This window comes from Chrysemys picta, chromosome 9 (assembly GCF_011386835.1).
Source record: "Chrysemys picta bellii isolate R12L10 chromosome 9, ASM1138683v2, whole genome shotgun sequence".
Classification (NCBI taxonomy): Eukaryota; Metazoa; Chordata; order Testudines; family Emydidae; genus Chrysemys; species Chrysemys picta.
In genome coordinates this window covers 40389608-40414071 of record NC_088799.1, presented here as the reverse complement: position 1 = coordinate 40414071, position 24464 = coordinate 40389608, and the positions used below count along the sequence as shown (strand labels likewise).

The 24464-nt window shown below is 40.4% G+C and overlaps 1 protein-coding gene across 3 annotated transcripts in view; it reads right to left on the bottom strand.

Moving 5' to 3' along the window:
- The window catches only part of SPSB4 (splA/ryanodine receptor domain and SOCS box containing 4), a 304370-nt gene that overhangs the window by 164407 nt on the left and 115499 nt on the right, over nt 1-24464 (bottom strand). The window contains exon 1 of one of the 3 annotated variants that reach the window (XM_042853573.2): nt 14537-14575. The exons of the other annotated variants lie outside the window; for them this stretch is intronic. The gene's annotated coding sequence lies outside the window, so the exon portion shown is untranslated. Of the gene's footprint in view, nt 1-14536; nt 14576-24464 lie in introns of those variants that run through there. 3 annotated transcript variants of the gene reach the window in all.

The window sequence follows — 24464 nt, the reverse complement described above, 5'->3', positions numbered from 1 at the left end:
ATATTTCTAAATATAAATGTCAAGCAGGTGGAAATATAGATCCAAAATAAGCATTTCTCCTTCAAGGTTTCTTCCTTGCAAAACAGAATCTCTCTACTTAAAGGTAACTCCAGATTAGTCCCTAGTTTTCTCAGGAAAAATCCAATCTTCTGCAAGACAGAGCTTTAATAATGCCAAGGACTAAAGATGTATTCATCCAGAAAAACAGACACACTATCACTTTCACTCAACATGTTCAGCTGTTCAACCTCATCAAAACATTAGCTAGTCAATTAATATTGCAGTAATTTTACTATTTCAAGCTCTCATCTTCCATTATATTTTATAATATTCTCTCTCAATTACTACTTCCTTAACTAGAAGAACTCTGTTTACCATTTTAGCATTATATCTTGGAGAGTTGAGAAAGTAACCCACATCAATAATTTATTCAGTATGTTTAGACTCATTCTGCTTCCAAAATATCGTGAGCAGATCACTTTTAAGCCATTATTTGAATTACTAATATCTTTTTTTTTTAATTATTATTTAAACTCAGATTGATTGCCAGTATTTCAGGCTAGAGTCTTCGGAGTCTCATTTAAACCACAGGTTACTGCTTCTGTTCCCTAACTGGATGAGTGCACAAGGACTTTCAGCAAGAATATTTGCAATTGTAAATTCCTGTGAATACGCACCTTGCAACTTTGAAATTTGCCTCTTGATAGTGTTTTTCCAATACAACTATGTCACTCAAATGTTTATTCCACTCTGTATGCATCCAAAGAAGTGGGCTGTAGTCCATGAAAGCTTATGCTCTAATAAATTTGTTAGTCTCTAAGGTGCCACAAGTACTCCTGTTCTTTTTACTCAAATGTTTGTTAGTAAAGAACATGGCCTAAGTGTTTTTATTTAAAAATGGGAATGTTTGCATTGTTTGCCAAGCTCTTGCCTCTAGCTATAAATATTTTATTTTTATCCTAATAATTTTACATTTTTGCCTTCGATCTTCAGTTTCTGTGCTCCTTTGTTTTTCAGTGCACCCTGTAAATAGTTTTTAAGTAATGTTATCAATTCTTTAAATATTTCACCAAGATTTGTAGTAATATGTATTTTTGGCAATTTCCCCTCAGAGCCTCTTTGTTAAACTTGGAAATGTTCATTTACTTCAAAAGCCCAGTAAATACAGTTTATTTTCCATTACACAATTTGTGTATGATTCTTCTACAAAAGGCCTGGGGCTGCAGGCAACCATCTGGGGTCTGGAAACACAAAAGGCTGCTGTAAGGGTGCAAACACAAAAGCGCCTTGGGGATACAGAAGTGTGCACCATACAAAGACTCCCTATTATCTTTTGTTGTGTAGGTTTTTTTTTTTTTTTTTTTTTTTAGGGTGCCATGAGCATCTAATCAGAAAACTAAGCATCAGGGAGGCAGTCCTCAGATGGCAGACATCAGTTTCAGCCAGGACAGATGGTGAACAAAGGTGAAAAGCACACAATACACATGGGCCAATTTATACAAGAAAGCAATTCTACCCTTCAATTAAAATTCGTTACCATTCTTGTGACAACATATGTTTTGAAGTGAAATGTATCATTTTCTTTATGGAACTGTCACAACCGCAGTTCCCATTTCCAGTAACCTACAGATTCTTCATTAATATTGTCTGTAAAATGTTATAGACTTCGACTTGTGAGATAATAGACATAGTCTACAGGAGGACCAGTAAGGTCTGGTAAGAAGGGAAAAGAATAAATATTGCTGTAGAGGAACTGGTCTAACATAATTGACTGCCAAGGTAAATATATCTTACTGACTTACGTAAAGAAACTCAAGATCTGTAAAGGTAGAGATAGATAATTAAATTAAGCTGTTTAATTGGCATAAGAAAAAACAATCCCTATAAACATGTTTTATTCCTAAAATGTACTGACTGGTTTTAGTTAAGAAATAGGTTGCCAGAGAAAGGTTTTTCTTACAGTAAAGTGTGTTCTGTTAGATGGCATCAAATATACTGTAGAGAGGAAGGTGTCCATCCAGAGTAAGAAATGAGCAAAAGAGACAGTACAGGGTTTTCTTTCTTTCTTTCTTTTTAAAAGAAACCCTGGGGAAAATTGTGAGGGTCTGAAAATACATAAGTCAGATAACTTTTTGATTCACTTAAACACAGTGTGTATTAAATGTATAAGCAGTAAAGCACAATTACGATGTTCAATTAAAGGCAACACGGCTTCAATTGGAACGTGAAAAATGAAAGCTCTCTAACCTTCACACTCCTCCTGGTTTTGGGAGGATGCAAAACCAAAAATCAAATGTCACTTTTACTATGCCACAGTACATGCTGTATCCATGGAAGAATTTTTTGTTGTTATTTGGTAGGGGAAGGAAAAGTGAGAGGAAGTCTTTGAAGCGTGTACTGTTTTACAGGAAGTGTTACAAAAGAATAAGGTAATAAATGTAAGTGTTCTTAGCACCTGGGCCACACATCATCAATTTCTTAGTTTACATTTTTCCACTGTTCCAACATTTATATGTAGTGAAAGAGAGAGGAAGATCTCTCTGGTTTTGTGGCACATAGCCCAAGCATGGACACATTCAGAATCTTTGGGAAGGTTGTCAACTGTTCAATTTAGCCCCGTCTAGAAACTGATCTATGAACAAATATTGGCTGTTTATGGATTAGTCCATCTGCCCTCCCAGATGGGGAAAAAGGTGGTGTAATAGCAGCAGCTGTTCAGCCAAGGATAGCAGGCCACAGCAGAGTAAGCAAGAAGAGTAAAGAGAGCAGAGCTCACACCCAGGATGTGTGTGAACTTTGAATGAGAACAAAAAGCAGAGTAAGCAATACAACCCTGTGTTCATGTTGTCAGCACACTGAAGGCTACTTTACAGAGAAGTTGTATGAATCAGAGATGAAAGCAGTTTTAGAGCATTTGTATTAACAATGTTTACTCATGCAGGAAGAGAGGAAACACTATATAGGACTACAGCATAGAACCTTTTGCTATACACAGCTTGAGCTAAAGGGTCACAAAAACTTGATAGTCAAAATCTCTATTGTACTACATATCCTTTCACATACGACATCAGCTCTCAAACTGGATAGCATATCTCTTTGTGTAGCTAGATACCTCCTCAGTAATAACTCATCTTCTCCACCTTTGGAGTTTTAAAGCCCAACTATAGAGTGATGCTGTTTGTGTCACCACACTTAAGGGTTTACCAGAGTTTCATGTATATCAGCCTATGTTTCTTAGGAGTTCATAATTATACCAACAATTTGCTCCTAAGACATCTCCTTCCTTATAAGAATTTAGCTGGGCTTTACCTTCAGACAAGCTTTACCAAAAATATAGGGCCCACCCTGTAAGCACTTAAGGACACTTAGTATATGCAAGAAAAAAATCAGGATCTTTCCATGGTGGGGCCAAAGGCCCAGAACCTCCAAGGCATTTAGAGGACTAAACACTTTGGAGGCTCTGGCCCTAAATGATTAATTCCTCCTTAGAGAGACAAGGTGGGTGAGGTAGCTTTTATTGGACCAACTTCTGTTGGTGAAAAAGAAGCGTTTGGGCTAACACAGAGCTCTTCTTCAGTCTTAGAAACTCAAAGTGTCACTGCTAAACACAAGATTTGAACAGATTGTTTAAAATAAGTAGTTAACACATTTCAAGGGACTACTCAAGGTAAACATCCCTCCGGTCATAGGGAGGAAAAGAGAGTGGAAGCAAAGGGGTGGGGGAGGGGTTATTAGTGGGTTTCAGATTGTTGTAAAAATCCATAAATCTAGTGTCTGTTCAGTCTAGCAAAGTTATGAATTTAAGCTCCCAGGCTCATGGGCAGCAGATGAACAACCCACTTTGGAGATGCTAGCCTGCCAGCCCCGCCCCTTCCACCAAGGCCCCAGCCCCCTGCACGCCGGAGCCCCAAACCCTCCTCCGCCGTAAAAGGAAAAGCCCCAACCGGAAGAGTCCTGGCCCGCCAGCCCCAGCTGTCCCCCCAACCCACCGCCCCTCCTGAGTGCCGGGCCGAGCCGCAGGCCCCGCCAAGCACCGGGCCGAGTTTGTGCCCCCCTTCCTCCGAGTGCCAGCCCGGACCCAGCACCAGGCTGAGCCGCAAGCCCCTCCAAGCACCAGGCTGAGTCGCCGGCCCCCCCTCCCGCTGGGTTGGCTCCAGCTCTGGTCCGAGCCACCAGCCCTCCCACCACCCCCCACCACAGTCGAGCCAGGCCAAGAGCTGCCAGCAGCCTCTCTGAGCGCCAGCTCCTCCTGCCCCTGAAGGAACCCCACCCCGCCAAGCCACTGGCCCCAGCAGCGCCCGGCCAAGCCTCCTCACTCTGCCAGTGCTGGCTCTCCGCGTCACTCCTCACACCCCTGTCCCAAGGAGGACAACACAGGGAGCAGCAGGAACCTTAGGGGTGGGGGAGGTCTTGGGGAAGGGCGGCACCACAGCCCAGTTGTCCGGTGGCAGGTCGGCGGCAGCGCAAAGCCTTCCCTGGCCTATTATTCCCGCCGCCCATGCCCAGGCTCATCTTTTGAAAGTGTGCAGGTTTCCTTTGAGGATGAGGACTGAGAGATCAGATATAAAGTGATAGCTTTGTGAAACGTGTTCACCCATAGGTGATAAGGTTTTTTTGTCTTTTTCCTATGTGAGTTCATTCAATAGCATAGTGATTGTCTGGCTTCACCCATACAACTGCTATTGGGGCATTTAGTACACTGGGTTAGGTTGTGATAAGTAAGTAGGACCCCGGAATCTTGAAACGTATGTTGTGGGAGGTGTTGATCATTGTAGCAGTGGAGATACGTCTACAGGTTTTGCATCTGTTGTTCTGGCAGGGTCTGATGACACTTTGAGTTGGTGTGTCCTGGTCTGTGGGGAGCTTGCTTCTGATGATGAACTTGGAGAGGTTCGGGGGTTGTTTGAAGGTCAGAAGAGAGGATTTGGAAAGATTTCTTCCAGGATGGGGTCCCCACTGGGCATGGGTTGTAGTTGTTTGATACCCCATATGGATCCCAGTGTGGGATGGTAGGTGACAACTAGGCATATGTGATCAGAGGGGGTTTTATATTTGTATTGAAGCAGGTTCTCTTGGGGTATTTCAGTGGCATATTGGAGACCCATCCTAGTACCCATGACTGTTCCCATGGTTTGAACAAAGTGCTTGTTGTTGAATGTAAAATTGTTATGGGTGAGGATGAAATGGTCCCTTGAAATATGTGTTAATTATTTATGCTAAATAATTCTGCTATCTGTTCAAATCTTGTATTTAGCAGAGACAATTTGAGTTAGTTTCCCAAGCCTGAAAGAGCTCTGTGTAAGCTTGAAAGTTTGTCCTTTCACCAACAGAAGTTGTCGCAATAAAAGATATTACCTCACCCACCTTGTCTCTCTAATAGCCTGGGACCAACATGACTACAACAACACTGCGTAGTCAAACTTCTAAGGTTTGCCTGAACAAGAAAGCTCATCTTGAAGACTATGATGTAATCACAGGACTATTGGTCAGAATTTAGGAAAAAGCTTTCCAAGAAATAATGAGACAAAAAAAAATACAGCATATTTGGAAAATCTACATTACTTACAGAATTTTTTTTTATTAAAGCTTCTGAGCTACAATCTAAAATACCCATCATTTTAAATTACAAAACTGTCAGGTGTGCAAAAATTGCTGACTTTTCCTCCGCTATATTCTGCTATGCCTGTTAATCTAAAAAGAGCAAATTACAATTTGATATCACATATGGTGCAGCATAATTGGTTATATTCAGTGCTGCCAGCACCTGACAAATCTCTGTGGGTCTTTCAGTGTGATTGGGCAGCATCATCTCCCTCTATGGGTAGAGGTCATACCGTATAATCTCACAACAAACAGCAGATCATTGGGCAGAGATGATCTCTCCTCTCTCTCATAAATAAATAAAAAACAACCAACCACCCAGTGCTGGTATCTGAACACACATTTTTGAATAAAAGTTGACATATTTTAAACCCAATGTCTACAATTTTTTTTTTTTTTTACAACTTAAAAAACAAAAATTACAATACAAATGTTGTTGTATTGTGGCAGCACTGGGAAGCCCACATACACACACACACACACATTGTAGTTCTTGAAAAGCCATTCTCTTATTCTTTCTGTGTGATCAGGCCCAATCCATTTTGGAAGCACAAAGAATGCAAGATTGAACATTTGATGGAAAAGTCATGAGACATGAAAGATACACTATGTGACACAGTGAGGAAAAAAACTATCCCCTTCATTTAAAAAGGGAACAGAAAGAAAGGGTGCATATATTAACATCTTTGCCCCTATTTTAGCTTTTTATGTAAGTACCAGTATATTTAGCTGAACAATAACCAAGTTCAAGTTATACATAGAGTGGGTTAGCTTATATGGTATGTTCAGCTGCTTTTGTCATGGACTTTCATATGAATTAAGCACTGTGGCCAAAATTTTCAACCTTGTCTACTTATAGTTAGGTACCTAAATTTATAATACTGATGTAAGTACCTTAGTGTAGGCAGCCAAGGCTGAAAATGTTGTCCTATACTTATTTTTTTTTACGGGGTCCAAGCTATTTGGGACAAAAATCTAACCAACATTCCACTAATGGAAATACTTGGCTTGGATATCAGCATGCTGAAGACAATGTAATCCACTTCTCCATTAACCTCTTCTAACAGCCTTCTATGTGCACTGAAAAGGAGGGGTGACAGAACAGAACTGTGCAGAACCAAAATGTGAGAGTGTGCTCTGGGAGCAGATAATCAGTTGCCCAGTTCTACCCACTAACACTGAAAAATTAGCAATAATATTTTTCCTCAGAGTCCCTTTGAAACTCAATGGATTGATTAGCATGCAAGGGCAAAGACCCCAAAACAAGTTAGATAAAGTAAGGTGCATTCTGGCCTCAAAAACTGGAGAGGCAAACTGCCCACCCCTGGCAAAAGCAGTTACCTCACCTCCTTTACCTTCAGGTCCTTCTTAAAAACAAGACTGAGAAGCACTATGGATCCAAATGGTTCACCCAATGCACTATTCATTAGAAGCTTGTCTTCTCTAGGAAATTATGATCTTGAGTCCCTGTATTAACTAACATGATATTAAACATCATTTTGAAGCCAGGGACTATCATGTGTAACATGGTATCAGCTGGTCATGGATAAATCCCAGTTAACTAGAACTTGCATGGTTTACCTTTGACCAGCTGGCCCAAAGTTAACAGGATGATCCCTGTCTACATCAACTTCAAAGTCGTATTGAACATCATGTTAGTTAATAAAACTCCTTAGCAATACTGGCTGGGTTGAAGTGAGATGACATGAAGGTCCTGGCTTCTGCCCTCTCTACCTCCACTTGGGATGGCTTACACTTGAGAAGACCATAGGAGGCAGCAGGTAACAGGTGATGGCAGTCCCTGCTCAAGGAGAAGGTGAAAAAGACACACACACACACACACACACACACACACACACACACACACTATTATATTTTTTTAATATGAGAGTTGAGAGGAAACAAAACTTGTTGAGTTCTCACTAGTTATGCTGACAATGACATGCAACCAATCTAGCCAGGTGAGCAACACATTTTACTAGCTATTTTTATTATAATTTAGCAAAAATCATTCTCAAGGCTATCAGTAACCACAGAAAGGAAAGATTGATTTCTGTTATAACACTAATTCATGCTGTTGACAACCATAACTTGTCATTTGGAAGATGGTAGTTCTGATAATATGGAAACCTAAAAAAAAAATTAAAAATCAAAATTCTGGTCATGTAATTGTTACCAGAATAACACTGAAATCAAAGACACTTAAGCCCTTTTCAAATTAAAAGGTGGACAGTCTAAGTGTGTTCTAATTACAAATAATTACACTTAGAAATACCTTGTTAGAAAAATATTGAACAGACAAGACAGTTGCAAATCTGAGCAGAAATTAAAATTCCATTAACTGCTTTAAAAAAAAAGTAAATAGCTGCCAGTTATATAAGCTAACTAGACGTGAAGAAGTGATTACATCATCATCTAATCATTAAGGAAGAAATATAAAAGTCTTCAGTAAGTCAAAACTCAAATGGTAAATCCTGGAAACTAGGTTTTTCCATTGTGGTTCAGACATGGAAGGGATAATCCATGCATGACTTTCCCCCTTCCTGCAAATAAGTGGGTGTCATCTACCCTCATTGCACCACCTTTACCATCCCTCAACACCATGGAGGGACCTTTTCAGGGTCAAAGATCTGCACATTGGGAAGAAGGCAGCCAGCCATGGGAAAAGAGGCAGCAGGGAGGGCAGATAAAACATGTACACAATCTCCCCACTCAGACAACCAGCTAGAATCCAATGAACGGTTAATTCAGCTGAAATTGTATTGACTATTCTGTAAAGCTCCTCCATGCTGTAGACAACGTCTTGAGTGGGGGCTACAAAGGCAGCAAGTGACGGAGGGATCCCTGCATGTGTGGTCCCATTACTGCCATGCTTCAAGTGTGCCAGACAAGTAAGAAGGAAGACTTGCAGCCAGAGCAGGGGAACAAAGAGACAGTGCTTAATTTCTAATGAAAGAGGTGCTAGGCCTCAAGCAATTTTTTTACTTTCATAACTGAAGTGGCAAACCCAGAGGTGCCAGGGCTATGAACTGCCAAGCCTAGAGATGCCGGGGCTTTAACCCTAGCGAGCTCTGGCACAAATTAAGCACTGCCTAGATCCAGTGCAATAAACCAAAGACGATTACCCTGATTATTCTATAGGGGAACAGCAACCCCAACAGAATGATCTGAGGAAAGCTTCTGTAGGGGTCTCCTTCTATTCTGTCCCCCAGGCCTCTCCTGCAACTCTTTCCACCAAAGGGGCTGATCTAGTCCTGAGTAAGGACTTTGGTTTTTAAAATTAGCTGGTATATACTTAAATTATCTCTATAGAGCAAATTAACTATCAGATATATTGGTCAAATGCAAGCCATTTGCAGTGCTCCACTCTAGTGGCTCTAGGTCACTGTCTTTGTTCCTCTGCACTGGGTGCAAGTCTTCCTTGTTACTTGTCTGGCACACTTGAAGCATGGCAGGAATGGGACCACACATGCAGGGATCCCTCCGTCACTTGCTGCCCTTGGAGCCCCCACTCGAGAAGTTGTCTACAGCATGGACGAGCTTTACAGAATAGTCAATACAATTTCAGCTGAATTAACCGCTCATTGGATTCTAGCTGGTTGTCTGAGTGGGGAGATTGTGTACATGTTTTATCTGCCCTCCCTGCTGCCTCTTTTCCCATGGCTGGCTGCCTTCTTCCCATGTGCAGAGGTCCCTCCATGGGGTCTAGGGATGGCAAAGTGGTGAAATGGAGGTAGATGACACCCACTTATTTGCAGGAAGGGGGAGAGCTATGCATGGATTATCCCTTCCATGTCTGAACCACTGAAGCTTTTCCCTGCAGCAGAGCAAAGATAACCAGCCTATCAGACTGTCCAGTATCCTAAAGCTATTTTTCTGAAATGATAGGTTTATTAGTGTATTTAGAGCAAAGCCTTTTATCATTTTCCTTTTATTACATTGCAATATTAAAATTAGTCTCACAAGCAGCAGATTAAAAATTGGAATAGGGCATTTTGTTCTATCTAAACTATTTCTCACCGAAGATATGCCATAAAAGTAGTATTTGAATAAATTCATCATTGATACTAATAGTACATAGCAAGGATGCATTGGTTGGGCTATGGGCACTCAGATTTTAAAACTGTATATAAACCTGAAGTGTATGACCTATATAAGGTACTCTCTGCAAAATCCCATAATTACATGTCCTTCAGACTTTGACTATATTAAGCTAAAGATCATTGTCATAGTTCAGGACAAATGCACCTGTATTCCCCCTCCATAGTCAGCAAGGGCATCCCCTCCAAGTTCCCAGGTCCACAGCTGTCACCTGTCTTTGGTGGAGACCCACATCTCTCCTGGTCCCAATTGCGGTTTTGCAAGGCTAAACAACTCCAAGCCTACACTCCGTTATCCCCAGCAAGACAGACCGACTAAACAGGCCAGCATTTGCTCTTGGCTTACTCTTCAAAGTGAATGAAAAATCTAATTGCCAGCAGCTGTAGATTAATACACAGCTCTTTATAATCAAGCATACTTTTTTCATAGGACACTCCAATATATATCTACCATATATCAGCGTTATTCCTCACATGCTAGAAGACTAGTTTTAATTTGAATAAACCTATCTCAGAGTTAGGCATCTTATTTTCTACTCAATCTAATATATATTCACTTGTCTACACAATTAATTGACTTGTTGATAACAAAAGAAATTAACAAAAGAAATCTACAAACCTAGTTTAGGAAGTATAAATATTCAAGCATGGTTTTAATCTAGAGTCCACAATGTTTGAGAGTGTTCTAAATTTGGTAAAATTAATTATTCCATCCATATTACTTAGATTGCATTCAAAGGCATGCTAGCTGCTTTATAGATATGAAGGAATAGAAGTCCCCGACCCAAAGAGCTTTCTGTTTTAGTAATCCTTAACTGCTTTTACAGTAACTCATCAAATAAAAAACTGAAAAATAAAATAGAATATTCCTGAGAAGCTGAAAATACTTCGGTCAATACCTGAAATCTTTAAAATGCTTAAATAAACTTCCAAAATATGGTAAAGTCATTCAGCTACTGTTTTATACCACATCATTGAACCCCTAGGCATGCCAAATGACTGTAATCCACACTTTACAATTTGGGAAGTCCTCATCCCAACTGTTGACAGCTTTAGATTTTTTGCACTTGAGCCTAAATTTGGCTGTGCTCCCTCCACCGCACCCCTTTCCCCCCGGCATAAGTTCCAAACACTGATTTTGTGATTTGTAAACCATCAGTTTAGCAGTACAACTAGCAATGTATATAAGTTAACTTCCTGTTCCTAGGAATGGTTGTGTGCAACAAGGCGATTCTGGTAACCGTGACTGAAACTTCTTGAAAGATTCCAAACCAAAGAAACTCATTTAAAAAATAGAACTTTTAAACCCCTTTATTTTATACATTAGGAAATAAATAAAATAAATAAATAAACAAACAAAAAAGGTATAAGCTAACTAAGAGCCACTTAACCATGTCCAGAGTGAGCAAAGCACGACTTGGTGATAACTGGGTACACGATGAATGCTCTTAGCTGTTTGGCACATTGTATAGTGATGCTTTTCCTACATCTGTTTCACCTTATTTGAGCTATGAAACATCACAGTTAAATAAAGAAGATGCTAAAAAGTAGACAGAAGATACAACTAGTGACCTTTCAGTTGTATCCTGGCCCTAAGTTCAGCCACACTTATCATGATCTTTGTCACCTCTTCCTTCACCTACCTGTTAGTTCCATTCAGTGTCCACCAAGACATTAAGTGTCAATTTTTGCCCTCAGATACATGCACAATACTCATCATCCGTACAGCATCTACCAGATTCAGTGAGAGATATACACACCTGCATGAGCCTGAGGGCAGAACCCAATTGTTAAACAATCAAATAGACTGAAAAAGGTTTAGTCCTCATTTGAAGAGTCACAACTCAAAACTGTGAAATTTATGGTCTTAAAATGTTTGTCAAGGATCCTTTGAGTGCATACACTTAACCTGCAAATCTAGTGACAAAAACTAATCTGGACAGCCTGATAATCTATAAGTCAACAACAGTTTCCAAGCGGTACTGTCTGGCATGGTGAGAAAGTTCACAAAACTCAACAGGCCTGATTTTCCTCTCACTCATACTGGTTTCACTCCAGTGATTTCAGTGCGATTACTCGTGATGTATACCAATGGAAGTGAATGGAGAATCAGGCTCGTCGTCCTGGGACAATTCAACACCTGCAGATGATGCCTGCGATACCATAGCCCAAAACCTCCCTATCCAAAATAGGTAACCTCCATACCTCTTGCATTCAGCTGGCAATATCCTGACTTTGAGCTGAGTATAAACATCAGATCAAGAAGCATGCCCTACATCCTGGTTAGACCACTTTCTCCTCCAGGAAGAAATTAGAACTTTCCTAACACAATGCAAAAAGAAACTTTCCTAACACAATGCAAAAAGAAACTATCATCATGGTCCACCCCTAGGATATTTTGCACTCTGGTAGAATCCAAAGCTTACAGAAGGCAGAATTTTTACAAATTTATTTTTTTTTTAAAAAAGCAAAGAGATTCTGCTTCTCCTCTATTATTGATACAGACAAACCATGTCCTACAGAACTTGTATAGACTGTAAAAAAGTGACACAGAAAAAAAACCCACAACCCCAAAAATCTTTCAAAAGTCAGTTTAATCTTATCTGAGACAGAAATAATAGAATGTTTAGGAAATTTGATTCAAGTTTAGATATTTTTTTTCTGCAACCTACTTGACCTCAGACAACCGTTCAAATCTAACAGTGAGTTTTCTGTGTTTACAGATCTTAGTTCACTTTCAATAAAAAAAAATGCTGTACATAATGAATCTGTGATACATAATTCATCATGCAGAACTGGCAGTCTCAAATCAGAAAAGTCCCAGTAGTTAAGAATGTTACCATTGCAACCAAAACTAGCCATGGATTGGCCCTTCCTAGCCTGGATTAAGATTATTACTCAAGCATAATGGAAAATTTTATAGAGATAAGGGATCTTCTGCTATAATGCAAGACTACTGTAGAACGAGCCTATCAAAACATAGCATTTTGTTCCCCTTTTTTTAACCTATAAAAACATTCTACACAATCATTGTTCTTAACTGAAGCACTTAATTTTCTTATAACAAAGAATTTGCTCTTGTAGGATTGCTACTATGAGGCTATAGTAGTAACTGGGTTAAAAACATTCACTTTAAACTCCTGCTTTCAAGCTGAAATTCACATGCTTGTTCTTAGCACAAAAGTTTGGTATAAAGACTATGATGATAGTTAGTTTAATCTGTAACCCTTTTATATGTAAAACACTATTGTGATCTTCCCCAGCAGGGATCACACAAAAGAAAGAGAAAACAGATAAAATAGAAACGGAGGCAGGGACAGAGATAAAGTGTAAAGAAGGTAGGAAAGAAAAAAACCAGGACGGTGAAACTGAAACTAAATGCAGCCCTAGCAGTGAGCCCACTGTCTGGAGACATTTTTCAGATGAGAATTAAATCATCACAATTTAAAAGTGCTCACAAACAATTTATCCACTTCACTGGTTCTGAATTTAGAAAAGCCACCTACAACCATAGCAATGTGGATAGAAAAGTTAAAATTACAGACTGAGGTTGTACATTACAATTATCAGGTAAACTATGATCAAGATGCAAGTGTATAGTTAGGGCCAAATCCTGCATACTTTATTAATCAGTATGTCCATTGAAGTTGGTAGGATTATTCATATAAGTGAAGCAAATGGGATTATTTCTTTAGCACCAAATTTAGGCTACATTTCAGAAATACAACTTCCTATTAGCTCTTACTTAACTTGTCAATATGTGAAGTGGGATGGAAAAGCAAGGGGTAAGGAGTGGCAACTGAGTAAGTCAAATACTGTTTAAAAAAATGCACTTCAGAACAAATTACAGTAGGTGATGTTTTGGTTTGGAGGGGTTGGGGGCGGATAGAGGTTCTCTTTATTTCACAATGTTCCATTGCTGAATCTAGACAGTTACTGTATTTGCAGTGCTCAAAATAAGTTCACAAGAGCACCTTTTCCCCAGCAGGATCACAGGAATAGTTTTCGAATTTCTCTTTTAAAGTTACACTTTCATTACAATGAGGGGGAACAGGATTGGGGAGGAAGAGTCTGAAATACAAGGTTGAGGAAAATACTATTTAAAATTAAAGAACATTACATTTGGCTTCCTGAGGATGCACAGGGTATCTCTGACCATGTAGCCTTACTAATACAGCAGCCAGGGTTCAAAACAGGAAGAAAAATGTACTGGGAATTCGGTATGGGAGGGATAAAGCCAAAATAGAAATGAACACTGCAGAATAAGCCTATCTGATTGAGATAAGACTTAATTCTGCAGCACTCATTTCTACTTTGAATTTATTCCTCCCAGACTGAGTTCCCAGTACTTTTTTCTTTCTGTTTTGAACACTGGGTGCTGTATTAGTAAAGCTATACTGTCAAAGATACCCTGTGAAACCTTGGAAAGCCACACAGCAGAAAACATTCTCCTTTCCCATTCTGTCCTCCGGGTCTTTGTCAACTGACTGGTTTACAACACTGTTTGCACCTCCCAGCATAAGCAGAAAGTATTTCGGATACGTGAAGCTGCTAAGCTTTCAACTCTGTCAACATGAAGTATGGGATACATCACAGCAGGAGCAATGGGTCTTGTGCAAGCTTTCCTCCTTTCCTCCAGTGTAAGATAAAGTTGAATTTGGAGGGGGGGGGGGGGGAAGAGGAAATCAGATGTTTCAACTCTACTTAAAATAATCCAATTCCCCATCCCCTACAAATTACCAGTAGATAAAAATAACACACTAGCTATTCTTCGACTAAAAGCATCACATGTATCAAAGTGGTCTGATATCACAAGACATTTTTTAAATAAGTACCTTGCAGTTTGTCTTTTCAGTTGAGGATTTTCATCTGCAAAAAATAAAAATGTATCACTGATCAGTGAGACCTGTTTCTCCCCTTCCCCTTCTTCAAAAGGAGATGATTCAATACAAACCCCACCCTGGCAGCCAGACAATAAAGCTGCAAATAACTTATTCTGATCAAAGCCCCATCTGCTTGGCAGCAGCAATTCAACTGCACTTGTGGTTTTTGTATGACTGCAGCTTCTGAATTGAATGATCCTTTCATTTAGATGGAAGTTTAAACAAAATATGGTAATTAGCATCAACCACTGTGGCTTTCATGGCTACTATCTACAAAGAATTCTCTAATAAAAGGACTTTCCTGCTTTCCCATCCAATTACATAACATTGTTGAACAATATAATTTAAATTTAAATCAGCCAATTATTTTTTTTAAAGTCAGTCAACATTGGACTTTCTGCCTTAAACTATCTATCATGTGTTAGTAACTTCAGTTAAATATCAATCTTAACAGAAACAACCTTGATTTGATTCATTTTACACTAAGGCCTGTGTTTAATGTTACAGTTTAACATTATGGTTGGAAGCATAAAACCACCTCCCTGCATTTTGAAAAGAAAGCAATATTGCATGCAACGTAAAAAAAATAAATAAATAAAATAAATCTTTGGTAAGTGATAAAATTTCAATAAAACATAAAGATGCAAATAAACAATGAGGCATGTTAAAAAACTGAGGGGTACGTAATACAGTAATCAATACAATTCTTAAGCTCTGCAGGGACAAGCTTAACCAATATAACCCATTTTAAATTGGTTTAATTAAACTAATGCAAGTTTTTGAGTAGAATAAATCCACAGACACCCAAATCCCTGATCGTATTTAAGTCAATTGTGGAAAGTTTACTGGTTAATTGTATGAAAAAGAATTAGTGGCAAATAATATTTTAAAATCTATGGCTGGAGTTGGACTTGGCCACTTAACTCCCCCCTCAGGCTGCTTTAAAAAATTCTAGCCTAAAGATTTGGCTCCATAGATTTCTCTCTTTCTCCCTTACCCCCTCCAACCAAAAATCACAATATAGGTCAGACAGGTTAAAAACAGGGGGGTGGAGGGTGGAGTTAGTTAGCTGCTTGGGCTGCATTTTAACTCAATAGGAGACTTTTGTGTAACTAATTTTTTTAAATGATACAAGATCTAAATCTTTACATTCAAGAACTTGAACTAAAATACTTAACATACCTAAATAACTGCAGTAACACACACACACACACACACACACACACAGTATTTGTTGACTAATGTTGATGCTAGTTTTCTTTCAAGGGAGGGATTGATATGTTTATGATTGTACCAGAAAAGTATAAAATGGGCTTAATTTGAATAAATGTTGTCTAAGTTACAGACAAACCTAAATGCTTCTCTACAAAGGAAAGCTTTCCCAGTTATACTGATAGAGTTGTGCAGGTATAATTCACTTGTGGACCCTTATTGCAGCATAAGAGCGGCTTTTTTGCAGTTTAACTAAACCCCCATCTCAAGCAATATCAGCAAAATTTAAAAAGCCACTCTTATACCAGAATAAGTGTCCACATGAGGATTTAATAACTATATTGGTTTAAATTTACATCTTAGATTATACTAGGAAGCCCATTCCCACGTGGACAAAACCTCTGCCAATAAAAAAGTTAATTCACAACTCTCTGCCCTCCTCAAAAGAGTTGTCTTGAGAGAGTGAGTTTTCATGTATTTGGATAATGCAATGATGGTCATTGTCCTACGATTCAATCTGAACTGTATCTGCAAAGTTAACAGAGTTCAGTAAATTAAGACACAGCTATTCTATTTGTATAGCAAAGAATCACTTGCTTCAAAGAGATGTTGATCAAAGAGGCAAATGACATTTTATGCAAGCCACTTGTTGGTCATATTTCTACAGAACACTGTTTCTTAATCTTGGGGTCAAAACTGAATCTGCTTCAACAGCATCTGACATCATCTTCATATGATCATGCACAAATGTGACCACAGAAGTGGCTCATAAAGAACACGCCTTCACTTTGAGTGTGTGTTAGCCACTGGGCCACTGCCACCTTCCACTGCAAATGCTCTGCAGCAAGAGTAGGGCTGACTTGATCTCCTCCTCACCACTGCAAGCAGGAGGGAGGACAAAGCTGAACTGTGGGCTGACTTAAATTGAGCCATTAAGAGGCTGAACTGAATCTTTATATATTTCCATTGAGATTTGATTTCCAATTTTAACCATTCTTTTATATTTTATTTATAAATATCAAAGTAGAGATTTGCTGTGAATTAAAAAAAATTTAATACATTCTTAAATTTGCAAAACACTGTGGGGATGAGGCTGCAAAGAATTAAGACTAAGGTTCTGATCAACATGCTGCCAATGTTGGTTAAGCACAGTGGAGAAACATCCGAAGAAGTGAGGTTTTTACCCACGAAAGCTTATGCCCAAATAAATCTGTTAGTCTTTAAGGTGCCACCAGACTCCTTGTTGTTTTTGTAGATACAGACTAACACGGCTACCCCCTGATAATAGAAAGCCCATGTTTTAGATCAATCACCTCTGGTTAAAGTGGTGACAGCTTTTATTAAATGCTAATCAGTATTACTGTCATTAACAACACAGATAAATTAGCTGTAACTTTAAGCATTAGCAAAGCCTTTAGTTCCGAAACCTGAAAGTGACCATGACTGGGCAATAGTTGGGTCTGCACTGCATTAGCAGGGATAGCTCAGTGGTTTGAGCATTGGCCTGCTCAACCCAGGGTTGTGAGCTCAATCCCTAAGGGGGCCACTTAGGGATCTGGGGTAAAAATCTGTCTGGGGATTGGTCCTGCTTTGAGCAGAGGGTTGGACTAGATGACCTCCCGAAGTCCCTTCCAACTCTGATATTCTAGTCTTTCTAAAAGACTACAAAGAAATTATGCTCTTTCCAACATAAGGATATTGAACTGCTGAAACAATTCACTTCTAGAACTAAGGGGCACTGAGGATAGATAGGGAAGGGGGAGGAATAGGAGGCAAACACCTTTCTTAGACATGGCCGACAAAGACATACAGAGAGTGACATACTATAATCCTAGACACTAATCTTAAACTTGAATGTCTGAAGTTAGGCATCTATATTTATATATAGGTACTTTAATAGACTGATTTTCAGAAGCACCGAGCAGTCGCAGCTCTCCACTAAAATTCAGCACCTCTGAAAGTCAGTCTACATATTTTAATGTCTAAATGTGGAAACAGATACCCAAATTTAGGCCCTGTTAAGCTGAGAAAGACAGTATGTAATGTCTTCCAGTGCTTTTACTGATACTCTGTTACCAAAATCTTTAAAACCCTCGTGCAGAACTAAGTAGAAGTGGGTCTGGTGCTTTGAATATAGTACTGAGGGCTGCCTTTTGAAAATTTAGGGTCAAGAAGACTAGCTAGTTGTGATTTTTGCAGAGATTAATCCAACTCTATTTTTATTTGTTTTCTTTTTATAGTCTACCAATGGATTAAGCAATCAATTTGCAAACACCAAGAAGATAATAAGGTGATAAATAAAAGTCAGCATGGATTAGTCAAGAACAAATCATGTCAAGACAACCTGATAGCTTTCTTTGACAGGGTAACAAGCCTTGTGGATAGGGGGGAAGTGGTAGCTGTGGTATATCTTGACTTTAGTAAAGCTTTTGATACTGTCTTGCATGACCTTCTCATAAACAAACTAGGGAAATACAACCTAGATGGAGCTACTATAAGGTGGGTGCCTAACTGGTTGGAAAAATCATTCCCAGAGAGTAGTTATCAGTGGTTCACAGTCATGCTGGAAGGGCATAACGAGTGGGGTCCTGCAGGGATCGGTTCCGAGTCCAGTTCTGTTCAATATCTTCATCAATGATTTAGATAATGGCATAGAGAGTACACTTATAAAGTTTGCAGACAATACCAAGCTGGGAGGATAAAATTAAAATTCAAAATGATCTGGACAAACTGGAGAAATGGTCTGAAGTAAATAGGTTGAAATTCAATAAGGACAAATGCAAAGTTCTACACTTAGGAAGGAACAATCAGTTGCACACATACAAAATGGGAAATGACTGCCTAGGAAGGAGTACTGTGGAAAGGGATCCGGGGGTCATAGTGGATCACAAGCTAAATATGAGTCAACAGTGTAATGCTGTTACAAAAAAAGCAAACTTCATTCTGGGATGTATTAGCAGGAGTACTGTAAGCAAGACATGAGAAGTAATTCTTCTGCTCTACTCCACGCTGATTAGGCCTCAACTGGAGTATTGTGTCCAATTCTGGATGCCACATTTCAGGAAAAATGTGGACAAATTGCAGAAAGTCCAGAGATGAGCAACAAAAAATGATTAAAGGTCTAGAAAACATGACCTATGAGGGAAGATTGAAAAAATTGGGTTTGTTTAGACTGGAGAAGAGAAGACTGAGAGGGGACATGATTACAGTTTTCAAGTACATAAAAGATTGTTGCAAGGAGGAGTGAGAAAAATTGTTCTTCGTAACCTCTGAGGCTAAGACAAGAAGCGTAGACTGCGTAGACTGTTGGTCCTTCATCAGTTGAGACTGAGCCGATCACAACACGTCTTCCAATTTTCTCTCGCTCTGGCCATCCTTCGCCATGCTTGTCCATATCTCCTTGTTAGGAAATCATCCCACCTCTTTGGAGGCGACCGCATGGCCATTTCTGTTCTTGCGGATACCATTCAGATATAGCTGTGGTCCATCTGTTGTCCCTGAGTCGGGCCACATGTCCCTCCCACCGCATTTTGCTGAGCCTGCTTTCAACAACGTCTTGCACTCCAGACTGCTGCCTAATTATTTCGTTGGTGATGTGATCGCAGAGCGAGATGCCCAAAAATGTTCATTCCATCACCCTCTGTGTGACTGAAGAACATCAACTGTCCATCTTTGTCAGCGACCATGTTTCGCTGCCATATAACATCGCTGGAAGCACGGTTGAGTTGAAAAGATTTGCACGAGTTGTTTTGGAGGATGTCCTTTATGTCATTGAATGCGCACCATCTAGCTTTTTTTCTGTGCGACAGTTCACCTTTCTGATCGTGGCGCATGTTGACTTCCTGGCCCAAATAAACGTATTATTTGGACAAGAAGCAATGGGCTTAAATTGCAGCAAGAGTGGTTTAGATTGGACATTAGGAAAAACTTCCTAACTGTCAGAGTGGTTAAGCACTGGAATAAATTGCCTAGGGAGGTTGTGGAATCTCCATCATTGGGGATTTTTAAGAGCAAGTTGGACAAAACACGTGTCAGGGACAGTCTAGATCACTGGTTCCCAAACTGGGGTTTGCGAAATGTTATAGGGGGTTCTCGGGAAAAAAATCCCTAATGGTGACAGAGTTGTCCCTAGGGACCCCGGGCAGCACAGGGCCAGCAGCCCAGAGCCCCTGGACTTCCAAGAGCTCAGCAGATCAAAGCAAGCATCTCTATCACACTGAGGAGATTTAAACTTCAGAACTCCTTATAAGAAATGGAAAGGGAGGTGGATTTTTTTTTTTGCTGTTTTTAAAATAAATAGGCAGCTAGTATTGTTTTTAAAATTATTATGAAGAACAAGTTTAAGATTTTTTTGTAACATGCGTTGTTTGCCTGGACTGTTCAAGACCTGAATGCTTGTGTACGAGTAACTCTTTGAGTTGACTTCTTAAATACCTTCATGCTGTTTCACATCTGATACTCCTTGATGAAACATAGGAGCCTTGTCTTATAACAGGCTTATTCAAAGTGATACAAGCTATGAAAGTGAGATCTTAGAAGAGTGTTGCCATTTTCATAATGTAATAAAAATACTGTAATGATAAATAATAATTAATAATAAATAGTGTGTAATAAGCATGTCATAAAAACTAGGTTCACCGGGGGAAGGAGACCAAAGCCCTGAGGTAAGCGGGAAAATGGGATCCTGGGAGGAAGCACGAGCAGGAGAGCGTAAGAGGGGAGGACTCCTGTCTCATACTGAGAAAGAGGGACGATCGATGAGTTATCTTAAGTGCCTATAAACATATGGAAGAAGCCTGGGAAACAAGCAGGGAGAACTGGAAGTCCTGGCACAGTCAGGGAACTATGATGTGATTGGAATAACAGAGACTTGGTGGGATAACTCAGATGACTGGAGTACTGTCATGGATGGATATAAACTGTTCAGGAAGGACAGGCAGGGCAGAAAAGGTGGGGGAGTTGCGTTGTATGTAAGAGAGGAGTATGACTGCTCAGAGCTCCGGTATGAAACTGCAGAAAAACCTGAGAGTCTCTGGATAAAGTTGAAAAGTGTGAGCAACAAGGATGATGTCGTGGTCGGAGTCTGCTATAGACCACCAGACCAGGGGGATGAGGTGGATGAGGCTTTCTTCTGGCAACTAACAGAAGTTGCTAGATCGCAGGCCCTGGTTCTCATGGGAGACTTTAATCACCCTGATATCTACTGGGAGAGCAATACAGCGGTGCACAGACAATCCAGGAAGTTTTTGGAAAGTGTAGGGGACAATTTCCTGTTGCAAGTGCTGGAGGAACCAACTAGGGGCAGAGCTTTTCTTGACCTGCTGCTCACAAACAGGGAAGAATTAGTAGGGGAAGCAAAAGTGGATGGGAACCTGGGAGGCAGTGACCATGAGATGGTCGAGTTCAGGATCCTGACACAAGGAAGAAAGGAGAGCAGCAGAATACGGACCCTGGACTTCAGAAAAGCAGACTTTGACTCCCTCAGGGAACAGATGGGCAGGATCCCCTGAGAGAATAACATTAAGGGCAAAGGGGTCCATGAGAGCTGACTGTATTTTAAAGAATTCTTATTACGGTTGCAGGAACAAACCATCCCGATGTGTAGAAAGAATAGTAAATATGGCAGGCGACCAGCTTGGCTTAACAGTGAAATCCTTGCTGACCTTAAATGCAAAAAAGAAGCTTACAGGAAGTGGAAGATTGGACAAATGACCAAGGAGGAGTATAAAAATATCGCTCAGGCATGCAAGACTGAAATCAGGAAGGCCAAATCACACTTGGAGTTGCAGCTAGCAAGAGATGTTAAGAGTAACAAGAAGGGTTTCTTCAGGTATGTTAGCAACAAGAAGAAAGTCAAGGAAAGTGTGGGCCCCTTACTGAATGAGGGAGGCAACCTAGTGACCGAGGATGTGGAAAAAGCTAATGTACTCAATGATTTTTTTGCCTCTGTCTTCACAAACAAGGTCAGCTCCCAGACTGCTGGACTGGGCAGCACAGTATGGGGAGAAGGTGACCAGCCCTCCGTGGAGAAAGAAGTGGTTCAGGACTATTTAGAAAAACTGGATGAGCACAAATCCATGGGGCCAGATGCGCTGCATCTGAAGGTGCTAAAGGAGTTGGCGGATGTGATTGCGGAGCCATTGGCCATCATCTTTGAAAACTCATGGCGATCGGGGGAGGTCCCAGATGACTGGAAAAAGGCTAATGTAGTGCCCATCTTTAAAAAGGGAAGGAGGAGGATCCGGGGAACTACAGGCCAGTCAGCCTCACCTCAGTCCCTGGAAAAATCATGGAGCAGGTCCTCAAGGAATTAATTATGAAACACTTAGAGGAGAGGAAAGTGATCAGGAATAGTCAGCATGGATTCACCAAGGGCAAGTTGTGCCTGACTAACCTAATTGCCTTCTATGATGAGATAACTGGCTCTGTGGATGAGGGGAAAGCAGTGGATGTGTTATTCCTTGACTTTAGCAAAGCTTTTGATACGGTCTCCCACAGTATTCTTGCTGGCAAGTTAAAGAAGTATGGGCTGGATGAATAGACTGTAAGGTGGATAGAAAGCTGGCTAGATCGTCGGGCTCAACGGGTAGTGATCAATGGCTCCATGTCTAGTTGGCAGCCAGTTTCAAGCGGAGTGCCCCAAGGGTCGGTCCTGGGGCTGGTTTTGTTTAATATCTTCATTAATGATCCGGAGGATGGTGTGGACTGCACTCTCAGCAAGTCTGCAGATGACACTAAACTGGGAGGCGTGGTAGATACACTGGAGGGTAGGGATCGGATAAAGAGGGACCTAGACAAATTAGAGGATTGGGCCAAAAAAAAAAACCTGATTAGATTCAACAAGGACAAGTGCAGAGTCCTGCACTTAGGATGGAAGAATCCTATGCTACAGACTAGGGACCAAATGGCTAGGTAGCAGTTCTGCAGAAAAAGTATACATAGGGGCATTGCCAGCAGATCGAGGAACGTAATCGTTCCCCTTTATTCGACATTGGTGAGGCCTCATCTGGAGTACTGTGTCCAGTTTTGGGCCCCACACTACAAGAAGGATGTGGAAAAATTGGAAAGAGTCCAGCGGAGGGCAACAAAAATGTTTAGGGGTGTGGAGCACATGACTTATGAGGAGAGGCTGAGGGAACTGGGATTGTTTAGTCTGCAGAAGAGAAGAATGACGGGGGATTTGATAGCTGCTTTCAACTACCTGAAAGGGGGTTCCAAAGAGGATGGAGCTCGGCTGTTCTCTGTGGTGGCAGATGACAGAACAAGGAGCAATGGTCTCAAGTTGCAGTGGGGGAGGTCTAGGTTGGATATTAGGAAACACTATTTCACTAGGAGGGTGGTGAAGCACTGGAATGCGTTACCTAGGCAGGTGGTGGAATCTCCTTCCTTGGAGGTTTTTAAGGCCCGGATTGACAAAGCCCTGGCTGGGATGATTTAGTTGGGAATTGGTCCTGCTTTGAGCAGCGGGTTGGACTAGATGACCTCCTGAGGTCCCTTCCAACCCTGATATTCTATGATTCTATATTTCCACAATCACTGCTTTTATAATTTATACTCAGGTAAAGGAGAAAATCCCTGGAAATATTCATTTTTAGGAGGGGGTTTGCGAGACTCGACATTTTAGTGAAAGGGGTTCACAGATTATTAAAGTTTGGGAAACACTGGTCCAGATCAGTGGTCTCCAAAGTAGGGTGTGCAAGAGGATGCTTGGAGGAGCAGGAGGAGCAATTTTTTTTTTGCTTCATCAGGCGGGAGTCCAAGCAGTTTTTTTTATTTTTTTTTTTGCTTTGGCAAAAATGGTAGAGCCGGCGCAGCAAGTGGTGCATGCTCAAATTTTTTTTTACTGATAGGGGTGCGCAATCAAAAAAGTTTGGAGACCACTGGTCTAGATAATACTTAGTCCTGCCTTGAGTGCAGGGGACTGGACTAGATGACACATAGCAGTCCTTTCCAGTCCTGTGATTCTGTGATTCTAATGCTTGTGGTGCTGCACAGCCACTAGCATTTATGTGGTATGTTTCTGATGATTCTATTGAAAAAGACTATTGAAATTAAGGGGGGCTCAGCCCCTCTAAGTCATCAGGCCATCAATCTTTATAGTTTCAGGTAACTGCTGTATTAAGGGAGCTTGCCATCCTTACACTAGGATATTGTACAGAAATAATGTCTCCAGTGGCAAATGTTGAGTTTTTAATGTCACCCACTTTACATTATTATGGTATAAATAATATCCTCATAAAAGTTGCTCAAATGTATTTCCGCACAACGCAAACCCTAAAGAGTAAAGATATACATTAGGGAAGATTCATGTCTTACATAATACCAGTCTCCAAGCATTAGCCCAACTACCATTATAGTATTCAATGATGCCAACACGCTCACTTTCAGTTGAACATTTGTTCTACAATACATTTCAACGGTGAGCAAACTTAGTAAGTATTGTACAGGATAGCTCTTGACAGAGAAAAGGTGAACATACATGGTGCACCAAGGCTGGGTAGAAGACATTTACCTAGTGTACAATCCCATGAAATGTAGTTGGAATTATATACAATCACTATATACACTACTTTCGGGGGGGGGAGAAGGGGTGGCGAGGCAGTGGGTTCTGATTAATGTCATTCATTGAGAGAACATTAGCTCTCTTTCCAGCACATATAGATGAAAT